Below are 18624 nucleotides of genomic sequence, written 5' to 3'. Positions count from 1 at the left end.
ACTGCATTTATCAGCTTGAATTTGGGTGGTGGGCTGTATGTTTGTGTGTGTAACTAGTGGCTAAAAAAGCAGAGGGCGGAGTTTTGCCAGTTTTATTTTATATAAAGTCCAGCTCTACGCACACAAATTCACGCACCCATTTCATGCATTATCTGCACACTTCCTGTTCCCGCTTAACCGGCCACTATTTACTGCACTGCTATGAAAAACAAAAAGCCAGACACACACACACATGTAGACAAAATAAAATAACGAGTTGTGTTTTGTTTTATTTTTTTTTCGTTTTTTATGTGCTGTCGAATTTTTGTTTTATTTTTTAAGAGGAAAAAAATATGAACATCCTACCATTCCTCCTACTTTGCAGATGATGAAAGGAGAAAAGGTGTTCACATGTGAATTGCAGCATTCACCCGGCTCCATAAACATCTCTGCCCCGAAATAGTTAAATGTTGAAGTGGTTTTTAGTCGGCTGGCCATTATTCTGCCCATATCGCGTGTGCAATCGTGAAAAAAAGTAAAAAATCTAAATGAGTTTTTATAATTTGGTATATATGCATACACTTGTTTTGCAATAAAACCTAAAAGTGGAAAACAGCGTTTGAAATGCTAGTAGGAGAGAGTTTTTTGTTATAGCCGGGTTCCAGCAGTTCGCATAAATGTTGTTATTTGTATTGTCTATCTTAAAAACGAGCGTAGGGAATGAATATCGAAGAACTTGGATTTAATGTTATGCAATGCGTTTAGAGTATAATGAGAAACGTTTCAATTTTAATTTTAGAAATTTATTTTAATTTAGAATAAAATTTTGTAAATTAATGTTCTATTATATTGTAGACTTCCAAATTTCCCTTACCCCCTTATTATTACTGCTAAGTAAAGGTTAAGCATGTAATCCAATTACACGGCTCAACACGACTTTTGTTCATTTCTTAGAAGAGCTTCTGTGCAAAGACAGTATAGTGAGGGCGCCTACTGAGTTGTTTTTGCATTTGCTTCTCTCACTTACAGTGTACGTGAATGAAAACAAACGATAAACATCATGTGGTTGTTATTTTCTTTATCCATACATACACACATACTAAAACATTGATGGGAATATCTTGGGGGACCCCATCTTCGAACATGTTGTGCATAGTTTGGTGGTTTGTTGTTGTTTGAGTTAAGAAATACATACAACAAAATATTGAGAAAAATTTGTCTGCCTCGTATGGTTTGACGTTATAACCGATAGCTAAATTCAAATATTTCACAAAAATCCGACGTTACAACCGATATGACGCTATAATGCCCTTAACACATTCAACGTTTGTGTAAAGTTTTGTGTCATTTCTGGTAGATGAATAAAAGACAAAGTGCTGCCAAGTTTAAATTTTTCTTTATTCTTCTACCAGATATGACACAAAACTTTACTCAAACGTTGGATGTGTTTTCAGCTTAAGCGATGACGTTATAAGCGATATTTATTTGTGTGGAATATAAAGGGCAGATATTCGGGACTTTTGGATTTCGCCGGGGCATCCGGGCTCTGCTGTGAATTATTTATTTATTATTGTGTTTTTAGGAGGAAGGCCATTATTTATGAAAGTTTTTAGTTAATTAATTGGATGAAGGAAACCCCCTTCGATTGTGTATGTGTATGTATTGTGAAAATGATTCCTATACAAGACACTAGGGTGACTTGATAAAGAAAAAGACTTAAAAATACTTCATATCTACAAATTTGTAAAAATGGTTGTATAAATAGAAGTTATCAAAGTCAGCCTTTGTCCTCTAGCCATCACATTCAAATATGCCTGATGAGCTGACTTAAACCACCAGCGAAACGATCGTAGCACATTTGTTGGGTGTGTGGTACTTCGTTAGAATTAATTTTTCAATACAAACTCCTTAGGCCGTGAAAGCTCGATTAAAATTCAATTAATTAATTAAAAACCGTTCATAAATAATGACCTTCGTCCTAAAAGACAATAATAAATAAAAAATAGTTCGGTTGAAACATTCAACTTTTTCAATTTTGTTGAGCAGTGTTATTCTTCTTAAAGTGTATTTTTGAAAGGCAAATCTAGTTCCGATAGCTTGAGTATACGGCATATTGCAATTGTATGTATAATACAATTAAGTAATTAATGTAATTAAAATGTAGTAATATAATGTAATTAAAATTCAATTTTAGTAATAATTATTCCAATTAAACACTTCATGTCAAATTCTGTATTTTAAAATAGCCCACAGATTCAACAATATATGTATGTATATCTTGTATTTGTAACTATATCACACTAGACTTAATAATTCTTAATAATCCCTTGTGGAAAATGTATTTATGGGAAAATAATTTATGGTTAAATGGACAAACATCCTACGAGAGCCATAATAAAAACCGAATCGATGTGGACCAAAGTCAAAAGTAAAGTTACAATATCAAAGTCCGAGATTATTGGCTTATTTCTTAACTCTTAATAAATATATTTCCTTGCAGGTTTAAATATTTTCCATATATTTAGGTTAGGTTAGGTTGAAAAGAGGGGCGATAAAATTATCGCCACATGTCCGTACGTACATACATACATTTAAGCCAGTGTAGGCATTTTGTGCACTCTAATAACGGAATTCTGAAATTTTCATCAGTTTAGAAACTCTGTGCCATTGACAAAATCTCTCAAGTTATTGAACTTACTTGCCCTAATTTGGTTGAGTTCTTGTATCGTACCGTTTCTAAGGAGTTGGTTTCTTCCTAATATTTAAATAAGCTGATTTTAATGGCTTAGTTTAGTTAGCCTAACGTCGGCTAACGTATATTTTTGTCTTATTCACTGATTTCTAACACCCTTTCGACCTGATTTTATCAGTGGTACACTCCTACACTTTTTTCTTAAGGATGTATTGAAGTGAGTTTATAATCAAAAATAATTGATATACATATGTACAAATATAATTCTTACACACAAGCAAAATATAGTAAAACACTGAAATTCAATCATGTAAATTGCATTAAATATCGATGATTTTTATTCTGTATTCGGAACTAGGTACTTTTGTAGAATCCAATATCAAAATCTCAACACTTTTTCATCCAATCCCTGCATTGACGATTCGAGCTGTATGATTGTGACATTATCACACTAAAATCTTCACTCTAAATCTCTGGAAATACTTCTCACTTTTGACTCTTTTTTTCATACTTTTCATACTGCAAATAGCCTCCGACATTTCTTCCACATTTCTTTTTCTACGGAGCAATATTTTCATAACATTTTATCATCGCCAAAATCAATCATTTGAACTCCGAAAGTCCACTGACATTAGTATGGTGTTATTTATATTGACTTAACAAAGTAAGAGCGTTACATTTATTGATTTAGATTTTAGTTTTTACAAATGGTAAGGTTTTTGTCGAAAGATGAGTGAGGTAAGAAGTTTCCCTACACAATCTACAACGACAGTAATCTGAAAATTAGGTAATGTTTCAAATAATTATGTGAACAATACAATATTGAATCTTGAAATTTTACCACAAGAGGTTGACATCAAATAGACACGCATAAAGTATGGTTTTCAATCATTTACTGCTCAAATATAAAATGAATGATGGAAATTGTTCATCTTTCGCAGATTAAATATAAAAATTATCACCTGTTGCCACGTTGATTATTTCTGTACGTGGATGTCTTTGGTGGGACAATGTTTTGTTTTAAATTATGTTAAGTACACGCGGAGGAAAAAAGGTTTCTCTTACATATGCCCGAAACATATTTTGCAGCAACACTCCATAACATAATATATGTTTGGGTGCAAACAAATATAAGTTTGGTGCAATAAATGTATGTTTGGGTGCAAACAAATATTTGTTTGTGTACAGCATTTGTTTGGATGACATATAAATACAAACAAATATTATTGTAATGCATAGAAATACCAAACACAAAAGCAGCAGACGCATAGGTACATAGAAAATTCCAAATAAAAGATAAAACACATTCTCCTCAAAACTGAAATCGTCAACGGGAAATCAGTATCTGGAATGAAATGATTATATAATTCAATAAATAGGTACATCCATATTCCAAATATATGAAAAATGTATTCATGTTATTACCAATATTAAATGCGATTTCTTCATTGCGCAATAAAATACTTCCATTCACCTATTTGATTCAATTATACAATTTCCAATTAGAACAAAAAAAGGTAAACCATTTCGTTCTTTTCCTCTTCGCTTGATAGGTAGGTTAACAGTGAATTACAGAAAAAATGCCTGCCTTTGGAAGAGCAAAGAACGAAACACAAACGTTTGGCCGCATACACACCACCAAAGCAAAAACGAACTTTTGACCCTTCCGTCGTCGCTTCTGCGTCTTCTATTGTACCATACACACAACACTTTATTATAAAATAAGGGAGAACCCTGTTGTTACACTCTTTGACAAAAATCCTCTTTTTCAACCCATAAAAAACATGTTCTAACCAGGGTTTCAGAGTCGGAGTCTACGAGTTGAAGTCGAGCAATTTTACTGGAATCGAAGTTAGCATGTTTCTTGTATGAAAAATATGCTAACAGATAATTTCGTTGGCCCGTTTATTCATATTGTAAGAATGAAAACATGCAGGCAAAAAACTATATGTATTATGAGTTTCATCATAATCAATATCTATGTCTATTTTGCCAAGTCAGTACGTCTGTCGAATTCAGTACAGATTTTTAAGTTATATATTTCAAAATTCATCACAGAATTCTTGTCAAACCGAATTGTTTTAATTTCACATATTGTTTCTTATGTGGATAAACGTTTTTATACCCATTCAAGCTGACAATTTTGACAGCTTAAAGATTTCCTCACTGGGAAGGATGCCAGTGGAACTTCGGTAAATTTGTTATTTATACATTCAATCTTGACTTAAACAAGTCGATCAACTATTTGTTTTTTCAAAAAACCCGACAATTCTATCACAACATTTTGCCATTTTTTTACTTATTGATACCTGAAAAGCATTCGTTTTCGTAGAGTGAAAACAATTGCTTGACAAACTGTATATGTAGATTTCTGTCACGAAAAAGCGATTTGGACCACACTGTGTGACGATTTTTATCTCATCTTGCATAATATACTAAATTGTCCAAGGTGTCTTATATTATCCCTCGATATAGAGGCGTATTATTTCTACACTTCTTCTGGCCATCATACGCTCCGCTATACGCCACTGGCCAATTTGATTAAGCCCATTTTCAATACGATAACAATAAAGTCAAATATAATTTCCAAACTACATAAATATGTATATGTCTATGTATGCGTATGCATTGTGCAGATGTATGCTCATGTAAACAACAGTGTTACATTAGTGCATACATATATGTATGTATATATATGTGTGTATGTTATATCACCGCATTTGGAGCTTAGGATATGAATATTTGCGTGTGTGTGTGTGCGTTTGTGCGGCGAATATTTTACTTTTTGGTCCAATTTTATTTTTTAACAAAACAAACATTCGCACGCACAAACAACGACTCCCACTATCGCTTGTCCATTTATGTAAATGCAGGACACCACGGTGTGTGGATGAGAGTGAGTTGGTGTTTGTGTGTGTGTGCGCTTGCAACACGAACAAATATCGGGGACGAAAGGGTGGTCGGTCGTGCTTTGTTTTTTACTGGCCATAGCCTGGTGATGTTGTGGTTCATTTTTGTGCGTAAAACATCGCATCGCATCACATTGCATCGTATCGCATATCCTCTTTTTTCCATTTCGGTATGACTGTGATGTCATTTCACTCGCTCCACTTTGTCTGGCCGAGTCAGAGTTTGTTTTAGTTTTATTTTTGAACATTTTTTCCAAGCGATTTTGTTTTATTTTGCTTTTATTTTTGGCGAAATCCACATTGTTGTTTTTTGTGGCCATGGTGAGGAAATAAAACGACAACAGAAATACAAAACTGCAATGGATGCAAGCCGTAGTTGCATTCGCGTGCATCGTCGGTAGCAGCAGAAACAACAGTTAGCTGCACAGTAGCGAGCGCAAAGTGCATTCTATGCTGCATTTGAGTGAATGGTGAGTTGGTGAATTTCGTTGCAAACGTATTTACACACACATGCTTGGGTATAAATGTTCATGTGTATGTTGCGTATGCATGCGTAGGCTTTTCGACTGTGTAGTTTTGGAGTGCTGCTGGCACCCAGGCTTTACTAACGCCAATTTTTTTTCTTTCGAAATTAAAACAAAACGAACGGCTCTCAATAACGGCTGAATTTTTATTGGCTGATTGAAAATAAAAATATTCTTAGTTGTGATGATGTTTTTTAGTTTTATTTTGGGTATGTTGTTTTTGGCGTTTTGGATGGTCGCTTTTTGGACTGCACTGCTGGTAGTCATTTTTTTTATTTTAATCTTTTTGTCAGTACCGTTAGTTGTTTGTAATTCACTTTTTTGCAGTTTTGTTTTTATAGGATGCGTACGTATTTGTTGTTGTTGTTGCGGCTGTTAGCGTTTCATATGTTCGTTGTTGTTGTTGTAGCTTGGATGTATGTTTACTTTTTGATGCATTATGTTGATATGTGGTCTGGTCATTGATGTCGTTGTTATGTCGCTGTTTTTTGTACCCACAGATGGAACCGTTTCTCATTTCGGGTTTGTGCAGCAATGTGGGGTGAGTCTTTATTTTTTATATTTGTGTATTTTTTGGATGGGTTGTCGTTTTTTTGGTCGTTTTTATTTTATTATGTTTTTTTTTAATTTTTTGGGGGGGCTTGAGAGAATGTTTATGCAATGTGTACACAGACGCCATATTTTATTGTCAGCGTAGTTGCAAGTGTTGTTGTGTATTATTATAATTTTGCTGTTTGTCTATGGTTTTTTATTTTTATTTCGGCTGTTTCTTTTTGCAGTGCATTATGGCGTACCCCACCTCCCTTAAAATCTACAAAAGAAAAAAATTAAATGTGCATAGGCCTACTCCTACTTTAATACTTTTATTGCAACGACTAAAGGTTTGTACTCAACCTCAAACCCCCCGATGGCCAGCTGTATGTATGGTTTTGGCCGGTTGCAGTTTTTGTATTTAAGTGGGTCGTTTGTTATTTAGCGCCAGTTTAACAGTTTAACAATATTCGGTGTTGTTCTAGGCTTCGTTTTTATTTTTTGGCAGCAGACACCACACTCTCGTCACTTAAATTATCGATCGACAGGCACATGAAGGAATGGATGGAATGACATGGCCCACAGTCTGCATAATAACCGGTTTGGGTTGATGGGACCAAAAGGAGAGGACTTTTTGCAAAAAACCATCCTCATTATATTCCGTAAACCAAAAACAAACTCAAGTGTCCTTTTACTTCGTTTTTGCAATGGACCTCAGATTTCGAGATTTAACGAAAAGTGAATCCAAAACAGTTTTTATTAATTGCAGCGTTCAGTACATTTGAGTGGACAGAAGTTGCTTTGCTACTTTTGATGAGGCCTATGATAATGTTTATCTGAGGGTGATGCTTAAAGTGGCAGTCTACAATAATTAACCACATGGTTTTTTGTTTGATTTTTGGTTGTCAATGGATTGATATTGGTTAACAAACAAGTGAGTGTGTACATCAGTATCTGGAGGATTTTGTGAAGTAAATCATATAAGATTCAAGTGTAAGAGGTTAATCACCTGTATAAAATCTAGAAATCGTCTTTTGAAGAAGGTATATACAATTCGGTGGTAACATATACATATGTATATCAGACACACGTTCTCTCGTTCTTATCCCTCAAGGTTCTCTCTCTAATGTAAAAAATTGAAGATATCAGAAATGGTTTCTAAAATGTCTCAAATTTTGAATAATTGATTCATTTTTTTCATTACCTTTTTCAAACCATAATTTGTAATATGAGCCTTTATTTTTTGAAACTCTAATTGTTGATTTTGCTAACTAGCAAACCCTGGGGTGACGTAGGGGATGGAAGATACTAAGATACATGGCAAAGCCCAGGATTTATCTTGGCCCCACTTTCATCTCAAGTGGACACTGACCTCCCCGTGGTGTCACCGGGGGAGCTGCCTTTAACTTCCATTGAAGGTAGTGAGCTAACAAGTGCCGTGCGTTCACCCATAATAACGTTAAAAAATTGGGTTTGTGCGTCGGGTTAGTAACCCTCCCCTAGCAGCCTACTATGAAAAAACGAAAGAAAAGAAAAACAAATCCTGCTAAAGTTGAAGAACCCGCAAACGTTTTAAGGACCATGATCCGCGAATCTGCACCTGGAATGTTCGCACTCTTTATAGAGAAAGTGCAGTTTACGCATTGGCAGATGTACTTGAGAAGTACAAAGGCGACAATACTGCCATACAGGAAATACGATGGGAAAGGTGTCACAATAACACCTAAAGGGATGCACTGTATTATAGCTGCAATGACACAAAGCATGACTTTGGTTGCGGGTTTGTAGTTGGTCGGAGGTTAAAACATCTGGTCTCCAGCTTCACCCCAGTGAATGAAAGACTCGCTGCAATTCGATTAAAAGCAAAATGCTTCAACATCAGCTTTATCTGCGCTCATGCTCCCGCTAAAAACAAGGGCGAACAGACCAAAGATATTTTTACGAGCGCTTAGAAGAAACTTATAACCGTTGCTCTGCCCATGACATTAAAATTATTCTAGGCGATTTTAATGCTAAAATTGGAAAGGAGAATATCTTTTGCAATACAGTCGGGAAATTCAGTCTTCACTGTGAAACATCTGACTATGGTATGAGGCTGATAGACTTTGCAGCTGCAAAAACATGGTAGTTAGCAGTACCAGATTTAAGCATATCGATATTCATAAGGGCACCTGGCTGTCTCCAGATCAAAGAACAAGTAATAAAATTGATCGTGTTGTGATAGAAGGATGACATTCATTGAGCGTGTTGGATGTCCGATCGTTCCGAGGAGCAAATATAGACTCGGACCACTACCTTGATGCAGCGAAGGTACGTACCCGTCTAAACGTTGCAAATAAAGCACGATACAACACGGATGTTGGACATCGCAAAAATGCTTCTAGATAACATATCGAACTGAAATTTTTATCAATGGGCCCTCGTGGCCAAAAAACACTCTAACATAAATATTGCAGTCCTACGTCCAAGATTTCGCGTGGTCCCCATGTAACGAATCATCTTGAATTTAAGTATTTTACTGTTACCAAAACATTGTTCAACCAAATTTGTTGTAATCCGGTACCAGTAGTTGTTATTGCATAGTAAGGATCCCCACGAAAAATTGTCAGTATTGGTCCATGATTTAGTTTATCGATTTATTTGGGCATATGTCAACCAAATATTCTAACTGAATAGGTTTTCAGAGTTCAGAACACCACCTTATAAAGGCATTTTATATCGGTCTCCTTTTGACTACAGCCTCCATATAGGTTTGCCATACTTTTTTGGTACTTTATAAGCTTTAATCACCTTTTTCTGCAGAATTACTTGTAATAATGTATTTTTAGTCCTCAGTGCAGGGAAAATCTCCACGTTTTGGCGTGGCCCAACATTAGGGTGCCCCAAAAAAGAAAAATTATTTGTTGAAGCGAACACGCCCAAAACTTTGGCTTTTTCTTTCACGAGTTTTCAATGCGGCTCTAAGTAATATTGACAATAGAAATCTCTAATAGTACAGAAACATTATATTCAATATAAATATAAGAAAGGATGATAAAAATAATTCAAAAAATGCAAAAAATATAAATTCAGCAACTAAAAAAGGGAGTTAAACTTTTGGTCATAACTGACAAAACCGCAAATTTCCGCAAAATGTCTATACAGTTTTGAAATCTACAGGCACTAGGCTATAATTTGGTACTAGTGGCCATTTGTGCGAATTTGTGGAAACTAACTAAAACTTTAAGGAAATCCATACATTTATATTACATATTTTAATTAGTCATGTTCTTCTTAAGAACCGCGGGAAATGGAAAAAATGAGTTGAGTTTCGAAAAATTTGGAATGTTTTGAAGCGATTTGCATCTTTACATTTTTAAAACGATGACATAAATTTTTTGATATTTGTCGTTGGGCGCATCCACTGTGCATCGGTAGCTGCAAACACATCATATTCCATTCAACTAGCCCAATTCATCCTCGTCCCGATAACACGTCCACTCCATGCAAACAGCCGCGAGATCCACATTTAGATACTAGAGACCTCCACCAAGGAATCCATGGTAAGTTATAATAAAGAAAAATTACAAAAACACTAGCAATAAAAGTTATCGGCTAAATCCATTGTATGACCAGGAGTGTCGTGCTGCTACCGTAGAGAAAAAATGCGGCATATAGGCCTATTCTACAATCAGTAGCAACGCGTAGCGCACGAGAGAGGTATCGGGAGAAAAGAGAGAGGAGAAACGTCCCGCTTGCAAGATGAACTAGTTCGACATCGGAAACTCGTCGATTCTTAGGGTTACAGTAACTAGTTCCACTTTAGACCCCTCACAGTGCAATCAACAGTAAACTTTAACATGGGCATGTCATAGGAGGTAACCAATTGACTTTTTATGCATTACCTGTAGATATTATTGTACTAGTTCCAACTTTACAGTAATATACCAGCATGTTTATCATTCCTCTCTTCTGTTGTTGTTTAAAAAATGGTGGATTAAAATAAAGTAAATAGTCGCAACTGACACCTAGTCGTTTACTTGGAGATGTCAATTGGTTCCCTTCGCATTACTTTGTGACGATTTGGTACTAGTTCGACCCAGAGTTATTTCTGGACTAATTTAATTGTGACAATGGGAATTTTCATTGGTAGCGGGTAGAGAGAAGAAGATGGCAAATGCAATTATTGAACCATATCAGTGCGGCTTTAGACCGGGCAAATCCACCATTGACCAGATATTTACCTTGAGACAAATCCTGGAAAAGACCCAAGAAATGCAGATCAACACCTTCCGTATTTTTTGTCGATTATGAAGCAGCCTTTGACAGCCCTATAAGTTCAAAGATGTTCCAAACCATGTCTGATTTTGGTATTCCTACAAAGCTCATTCGGATTTGTAAAATGACATTAGCTGATACTCGGTCCTCAGTTAAAATAGGAAAGAATCTCTACGAAGAGAGATCATGTGATCTCTTCAACATCCTGGAAAAGGTCATACGAGACGCAAAGGTTAAAAGAAGTGGAACAATATGCAACAAGTAAAAAATATCAGTCAGCTTTAGTCGGCAGAGGTATATCCTTAGCCTATGTGAATTGAACTTTCATCTACAGACAGATCGAATGTATTTAGGGTCTTTTCAGAATTTTGTGGCACTTTTTGGACATTTGAACTTGCCGACAAAAATGTGGATTACGATTAAATTTGAAAAGTTTTGCGGAGGAGGGAATGGACCGAAATAGTGCATTACGGAAGTGGATCTTATTTTGAGAGTCATATCTTTTCGATAGATATCGCGCCCACTAGTCATTTCAGTGGGTTATCGTACACCTTTTGGACCAGTATGCCAGAAAACAAAGGATCTCCGAACAGACCCTAAACTGCGCTTGGACACAAATGTTGAACTTTTGTGGGCAGGTATCCTAAGTAGAGGACCGATATGGACCATTTTAGAAGCTAAACCAAGTTTGGACAAAATATGACGAAGGCCAAATGTTGGACTAAATCGGTTTCTCACTTCGAGAGTTATTGTGCTCTTCAGCTACTACATATGGTGCCATAGGGGTTTTTTTACAACTTTCGGACTGTTTTTCCAAGAAGTATGGACTTGCCACTGAAAAAACTCTTACCGTCGTAATTGAGACAGCGATTGCAAGTTGCTTCAACAGAAATCAAAGTTAGTCAAGAGCAGGTCTTAAAGTGGACTTATCCGAAATTTTGTGTGGGAGGCACCCGAAGGAATGGACAAATATTGTCCATATTCAAACCTGATCTATATCTGGAAGATATATTAGGATGCGTAAAGTATGGACCAAATCGGTCCGGTCGGAGTTATCGTGCGCACAATTTGTCCGAAAATTTTTGAACTTTTGTGGGGGAGGTACCTGAAGGAGTGAACCGATATGGCTTATCTTCGAACTTAAACTAAGTTTGGACAAAATATGTTTGGATCGAATCGGCAGATCCGTTCGAGGGTTATCTTGCGTTCCAACCACTACATACGGTGTTATAGGTTTTTTTTTAAACCTTTCAAGTTATTTTCTCAGGAAATATGGTTTTGCCCCTGATGAAACTTGTACCGCCATATGGGGGGCCGTGAATACAAGTTGCTACAACAAAAATCAACACGATTCGAGAGCAGGTCCTAAAATGAACTTTTCCGAAATTTTGTGTGGGAGGTACCCGAAGGCGTGGACCGATGGAGTCCATGTTAGAACCTCATCTAAGTTTGGTAGAAATTTCACGATGTGCAAAGTATGAACCAAATCGGTTACTCTCTTCAAGAGTTATCGTGCGCACAAATTTTCCGAGCATTTTCGAACTTAACCCATCTTCGAACATAAACTAAGTTTAGACAAAATATTGCGAGAGCCAAATTTTGGACCAAATCGCTTCATCCGTTCGAGAGTTATCGTGCGCACCAGCCAGCCAGACAGACAGACGGACGGACATTGCTAAATCGACTCCAAATTGTCTGAAACACATTTCGTCCAAACATACTTGGGGTCTAAAACCATTATTTTGATGAGGTACATTTTGCCCGTATGCTGAGGGTATAAAAACAACCATATGTTACTTGCTTATGCCGACGACATTGACATCAAGGGTTGATCGGGTTGAAACTTAAACAGGAGACGATACAGTCAGTGCATTGTCTCAATTTGAACTTCGATATCTCAAAAACGGTAAAACCTACGAAAATATCATAATGGTCAATCTTGTGGACAATTTTAACAGCTACAAAATTTTCTTTAGGCCCATTTACATAGGACTCGCGGTTTCCAAGCAAAATCGTAAAAACTTAAAGAACCCCTAAAAATGTGAACTTAAATCGCGATTTATTTGAAAATCCCTCCGGCGATTTTTTTCGTTTCTTGATATTTCTCATCTATGAGCATTCTAGTTTCAGAATCTGCAAAAACTTCCCATTTGAAATTAGTTACGGCGCACCGTGTGTATTGCAACAGAATATGCCTAAAATTATACACAAACTGTAGTAAAATCACAACAAAAAGTTTGTATAACTCCAAAGAAATAAGAACAAAACACTAAAACAGGGCTAGCAACTGTTCTTTGTTTTGAGCAGACGTGGTAGTTGAGTAATATTGTTTTTTTTTTTTTTTTTTGTTTAATATATAATAGAATTTAAGTTAAGTTTTGTATAAAAAGTGCTTGAAAAAATTTATAAATATTATGTGCATCTAAGTATATTCCCATAAAAACACAAGAAATTGTGTATTTCGGTGTTTGTTCGCAAAATGCAAATAGGGTACAACAACTTTAATTCTTATAAATCGCATTGTGACCGTAATCTATATGTTGGTTTATGTACAAGTCCTATTCAATTTTTATTTATTTTTATAAGTATTTTAGTTTATAAATGAAATAAGTTTTTGTTGCAAAATAAAATGAATTTCCTTTCATATTGAAAATGCAGTTTTATTAAACACATTCTGAAATTAAGCATACACTTTCTGGAATTTACACAAAAACGTGCTTAAAATTACAATAAATTGTGTCTAAAATCGCAACAAAAATGTGTAAAGTTTTAAACACATTATGCGTAAAATCTTACAACAACAAAGCAGTTGAAAATTACGCATTATTGTGTCGCACCTTGTTGCCTATTATTTATTATCATTGTGAATTTCAACAGGAAAAGTTTAGTGTGCAATGGATCGATGGCAATTGGGCAGTTGTAATCGGGTCGATGGTAATCCGATTGTTGATGTCAGATTGATATAATGGTCACGATGACAGCTGGTTGCTGTCGGTTCTATAACAACCGTATTGTTGTTGTCGGCTCGAGCTTGTTGAGCTTGTTAAGAGCTGGGAGCGCGCTGGACGCAGGATCGACTCGGGGCTAACTAGACTGCGGACGAGCCACACGTCTTTTCGTACTTTGTAGGCTGGTGATCGACATCGGTGAGGGAAAACTGGTAACACGAGGTGAATAATAATTGTGATAGAGCATTGATTGTTGGTAAATACGCTTAGGTTTATTGTTTCCACTATGCCACTATGCCGTAAACACTTTAGGGGGTTGCCGCACAGAAAACCCCGATATCGATTTTTCAAAACCACTCTAGTATTTATACATATGAGTAAAAGTAAAAAAAAAAATAATATAGGTGAAGCCAATGAATATAGGTGAAAAATGACTATTTCAAAATTAATTTAAATCGAGCTTAAAGTCAGGAGGTGGAAAGTTCCCTTGACGAATATATTAGAACCACCGAAGGACAGATACCCTGCCAGTTGAGCTCTTTAGTTGTAGTGTAATGAATTTTTTGCCTCACCTCTTTTTTTGTCAACGCGAATTTCTATCCCTTATTCCACCACAATTTTGTCAATTTACTACAATTATAATTTACACTGGAACGACATAATGACAGCCATAATGTTATTCTTCATTCCAGATATAAATATTCCCATGAGACAATACAAGCCAATAATATTAAAAATCAGTTTTCTGTTGTGCATCAGGGATAATAAGGATACGATGATTGCAAAGAAAAGTGAAAATGACAATCTTTCAAAGCCACACTCATCTGCATTTAAAGGAGAAAATCTTCTTTATGATTTTTTTATTCCATGTATTTTAATCTAATTCTATTTATTTTATTGGCTAAATGAAAAATTGTTCTATACATAACTAACAGATTATTGAGATTTGGCTTGGCTTTACTCCATATGGCGTTATCCACGTCGGTCGCCCAGCTCCTCCTCTTGCTCCTTTGCAACTGTTAATTTCGTGTTTTACTTTATTTTATGCGTTTTAGATTATAAATTTTATTACAATATTTTCATTTTTACTATTGAGCATAAAACGTAATAGGTTTTACATTTGCCAATGCTCGCTTGACAATGATGTTATTTTGTTATAAAAAATGCCATCCCTCTCTACATGATGTAATTTTCACCGGCTGAACAATACACGGAACGAGCTTAGAAAGAACTAACATGTGTTGTTTGTGCAATTCTACTCTCGGAAGAATATAACCAATGAATATCAAGTCGATTCGCTTATGAGATCCTTTCGCCAAAATGTATGTATGCACGTACATGTGTATAAACACTCACGCACACACCAGCGCCTGCTTGCCTACGTACTTACTTAGATATACATTTTGATTTTTTATTTCTTTTATTTCTTAAACAAACACAATTTTTAATATGCATACAATTTTTATGAGCGTATATAGCAATTTTATTGCTCGGGACATGTTTTGTGCTTGGCCTTGTTGTTGTTTGTGCTTTTTTATTTTATTTTAAACTTAGATGTGAAAACAGTCAAACACACAAGCCACCCAAAACAAGAAGCTGTACCTCTATGGGCCAGCGCTGGCATGATAAAGGCATTGACAAAGCTACTGTGTATAAGTGCCACGACGATTATGTAGGCCCGAGAACATATTCACCACCACAAAAAAATATGTAACTTTTGCTTTATAATGTCTTTTAGAATCATAAAATAAAATGAAAATAATATTAAATATTATGACAATGCAAAGAGGTTTTGTGGAATGAGAGAACGATGGGAGCGGGGCAAAAGAATGTAAATTGCAAATGTTCAAAAGGCACACAAACTAACAACCAGTGGTCGTAAATGGGCGAACGCATCAAACTAATGCCAAAAACTTCTTTCATGTAAATTGTTTGCAATTACATACGTTTCCCAGGAGGCTTTGTCGCACACAAAGTAATCTCTTAAATGTATGTCACACCATTCTCTGGCTTTAGTAATTGGAAACACCTTTCTCTTCAGATTCATCGGAAATGAAGATTGGTAAGACCCTAAGAGAGGCTCTTTTTTAAGTCGAATATGAAAGTCGTGCTGCATGCGTTTAGTATAATTTAAATTTAACTCCAACTCCTTTGCATTGCGATCTAAACACACGAAAACACAAACTCGTACTCTGTTACCAAAGGTGGAGAAAAAAAACAAAGTTGTGCTGATATAGAAAATAAAAAAGCAAGTTATTACACAACATTAACCACATACATACATATAAGAAAATATAATAACCATAAAACGGAAACGACGCAGTTAACATTTAGACACAGTAGTTGTTGTTACAATAATGGGAGCAAGTATTATTATGGCACAGAACTGATATATTAAATTGTAAGAGCCTTCATTATCACCCAACGTTTGTTGGAAAAACAGAAGTAGCCGAGAATTTTTGGAATTTAAAAAAAAAACTGATATATAATGTAAAAACGCCCGCTACCGATGAAAATTCCAATTGTCGCAATTTAATTTGTGAAGAAATAGTTCTAAACGATACTAGTACAAAATAAAAATATTGCAAAGGGAACGAATTGAGGTAAAGCAAAGGGAAACAATTGACACATTTTTTTAAGTAAACGACGAGGCGATTTTTTCTTAAATAAAAGCTACCACTTTTTAAACAACAACGAAAGATAAGAATGGTAAACATACTGATATATTACTGTAAACTTGGAACTAGTACAGGACCATCTGCATAGAGAGTCAATTGGTTACTTTCGCGGATATCCCCTTGTAAAAGTTTACACTTGATTGCACTGGGAGGTGTCTTAAGTGGAACTAGTTACTGTTAACTAGTTACTAGTCCATCTTGCTATCGGGTAGTACAATACCAATAAGTCGAACAATTGGTGCGCTATTTGGTGTAAATTAGATAATTATTCAGTCCTGCCTCAAACACTTATACCTCAAATTAACAGACAGAATTAAGTAAAACACTGGAGCAAATGCAATTGTATGTACACAAAGCCCGTAGATATGGTCTATTTGTTTAATTTACATGTTTTAACATCTACATTGAACCCATAAATTACCTCTAAACTTTGCCTTGAATGTCTTTGCAGTTGCAAAATTACTTGGACAATACAGTAGTGCCGAGTTATTTAATTGGATGAATAGGATTTTCCTGATGAATACAATTATTTCTCGCATTCTTCGAAAGCAAGAGCAACTTCTAGATCTTCTGCATAGTTATTATGATTTGGCAAGAATTTCTAATTATGAAGCACTTCGGAATTTCTTCACCTTATATGAATACGATAGCTTAAAATAGACATCTATAAAGAAAGGCATGTTGGCGTAAAGTTTTCAGCACAATAATATTGTTATTTACATATCAAGTAATCAAAATGTGGATACCACGTTCGGGGTCTACTTTGACCAAAAGTTGTAAAACTATTTTAAAGGTTGTTGTTAATTCATTTAAGAAATATTGGTACAAAGTATAGTGCTATATGAACCCGGATTTAGATACATATGCCACAGGTAAAACCTCCTTTTCGCTCATTCCTCTTATTTCTTTCATTATAACATGTTCGGTTTACTCCAGGAAGTCCCTCATTATAAATTTGTTAAATGTGGTAATATTTTTGTGTTGAATGTGGTTTATAAGGATTTTAAAACAGAATATTCACAAATGGAATGTGGCATGTAATCGATTGACGATGGATATCATAATGTCTCAACACTTCGCGAAAATTACATATACATTAGGGTTAGGAAGTTTTTGCCTTTTATGCAGGTATCAAAAATACCACTACCTGGTAGAGCATGAAAAATATTAAGAAATGCATTGCCAATAGGGAACATTTCAGTTATTTCTTTTATTTTTCATTACAACAGAAAATTTTTCTTATATTAAATATTATTTATTGGAATTGAAAACAGTATTCAATATCGTACATATTTGTTTGTTCAAATAACAAAAATCAACATTTCTATAAAGAATAAAATATCAAAGAGTTTTAGAAATCGCTCTTGGTGCGGGAACTTTTTTCACCAATGTGTTTTTATTACCAGGCAAAGTTATCCACGTGGCACTGACTGACAATATGTTAAATAATTAGGCTTTTTAAATTTTTAGAGTGTAGTGTAAAAGTATATCAGCATTACACGGAGGGGATTCACCACCGCTTTTTCATTTCCATTTAGCAATAAATAAATAAAAAATATTTTTGGGCAACCATCAATAACACTGTGCTACACTAAATTTATATAGTGGTTCTGATGTTTCAGTTTGGTTGTGTTGAGTTCTAGGAAGCCGAACATACATTTAGTTTCCTTGGGTTACTTCATTTTATGGTTTTAGAGCGTGATTTGTTAGATTTTCAAATTTAAATATATAAAGACATAATTTCTTTTTTCGCAACGGATTTCCATAATTTTTTCTCTTCTAATTTCACTAATTTTATTTCATTAATTATTTTAAAAAACGTCCCAAATGCTCTATTTGAGAAACACTGGCATGACTTGTATAGTTGGTTATGGCCGTAATAAGCTACCAACAACATTTTGTTATGTTGCCTTCGTTGTAATTCAACAACATATAACACTGGAGAAGGATTGGTTTGTTTTGGAAACACTTTCGTCGGGGTCGTGTAGGGTTGCCAAAGAAAAACTTTTCACTGAAGCCACAATTACTTTCCAATCGACGAAAACATTTTACCAGTTCATTGTTGTGTCGATATAAAAGCAGTTCAAAGATGTTTATTAAAATATT

General features: G+C 35.1%; 1 protein-coding gene across 2 annotated transcripts in view; it reads left to right on the top strand.

Annotated features, from left to right (window-relative positions):
- The window catches only part of LOC141399511 (uncharacterized), a 127907-nt gene that overhangs the window by 525 nt on the left and 108758 nt on the right, over positions 1–18624 (top strand). The gene's annotated exons all lie outside the window — the stretch shown is intronic.

The sequence above is a fragment of the Musca autumnalis genome, unplaced genomic scaffold (genome assembly GCF_047663935.1).
Source record: "Musca autumnalis isolate F117 unplaced genomic scaffold, ASM4766393v1 scaffold_3, whole genome shotgun sequence".
NCBI lineage: Eukaryota > Metazoa > Arthropoda > Insecta > Diptera > Muscidae > Musca > Musca autumnalis.
The sequence above is the reverse complement of the archived record's forward strand: the minus strand, read 5'-3'. Positions and strand labels throughout refer to the sequence as shown.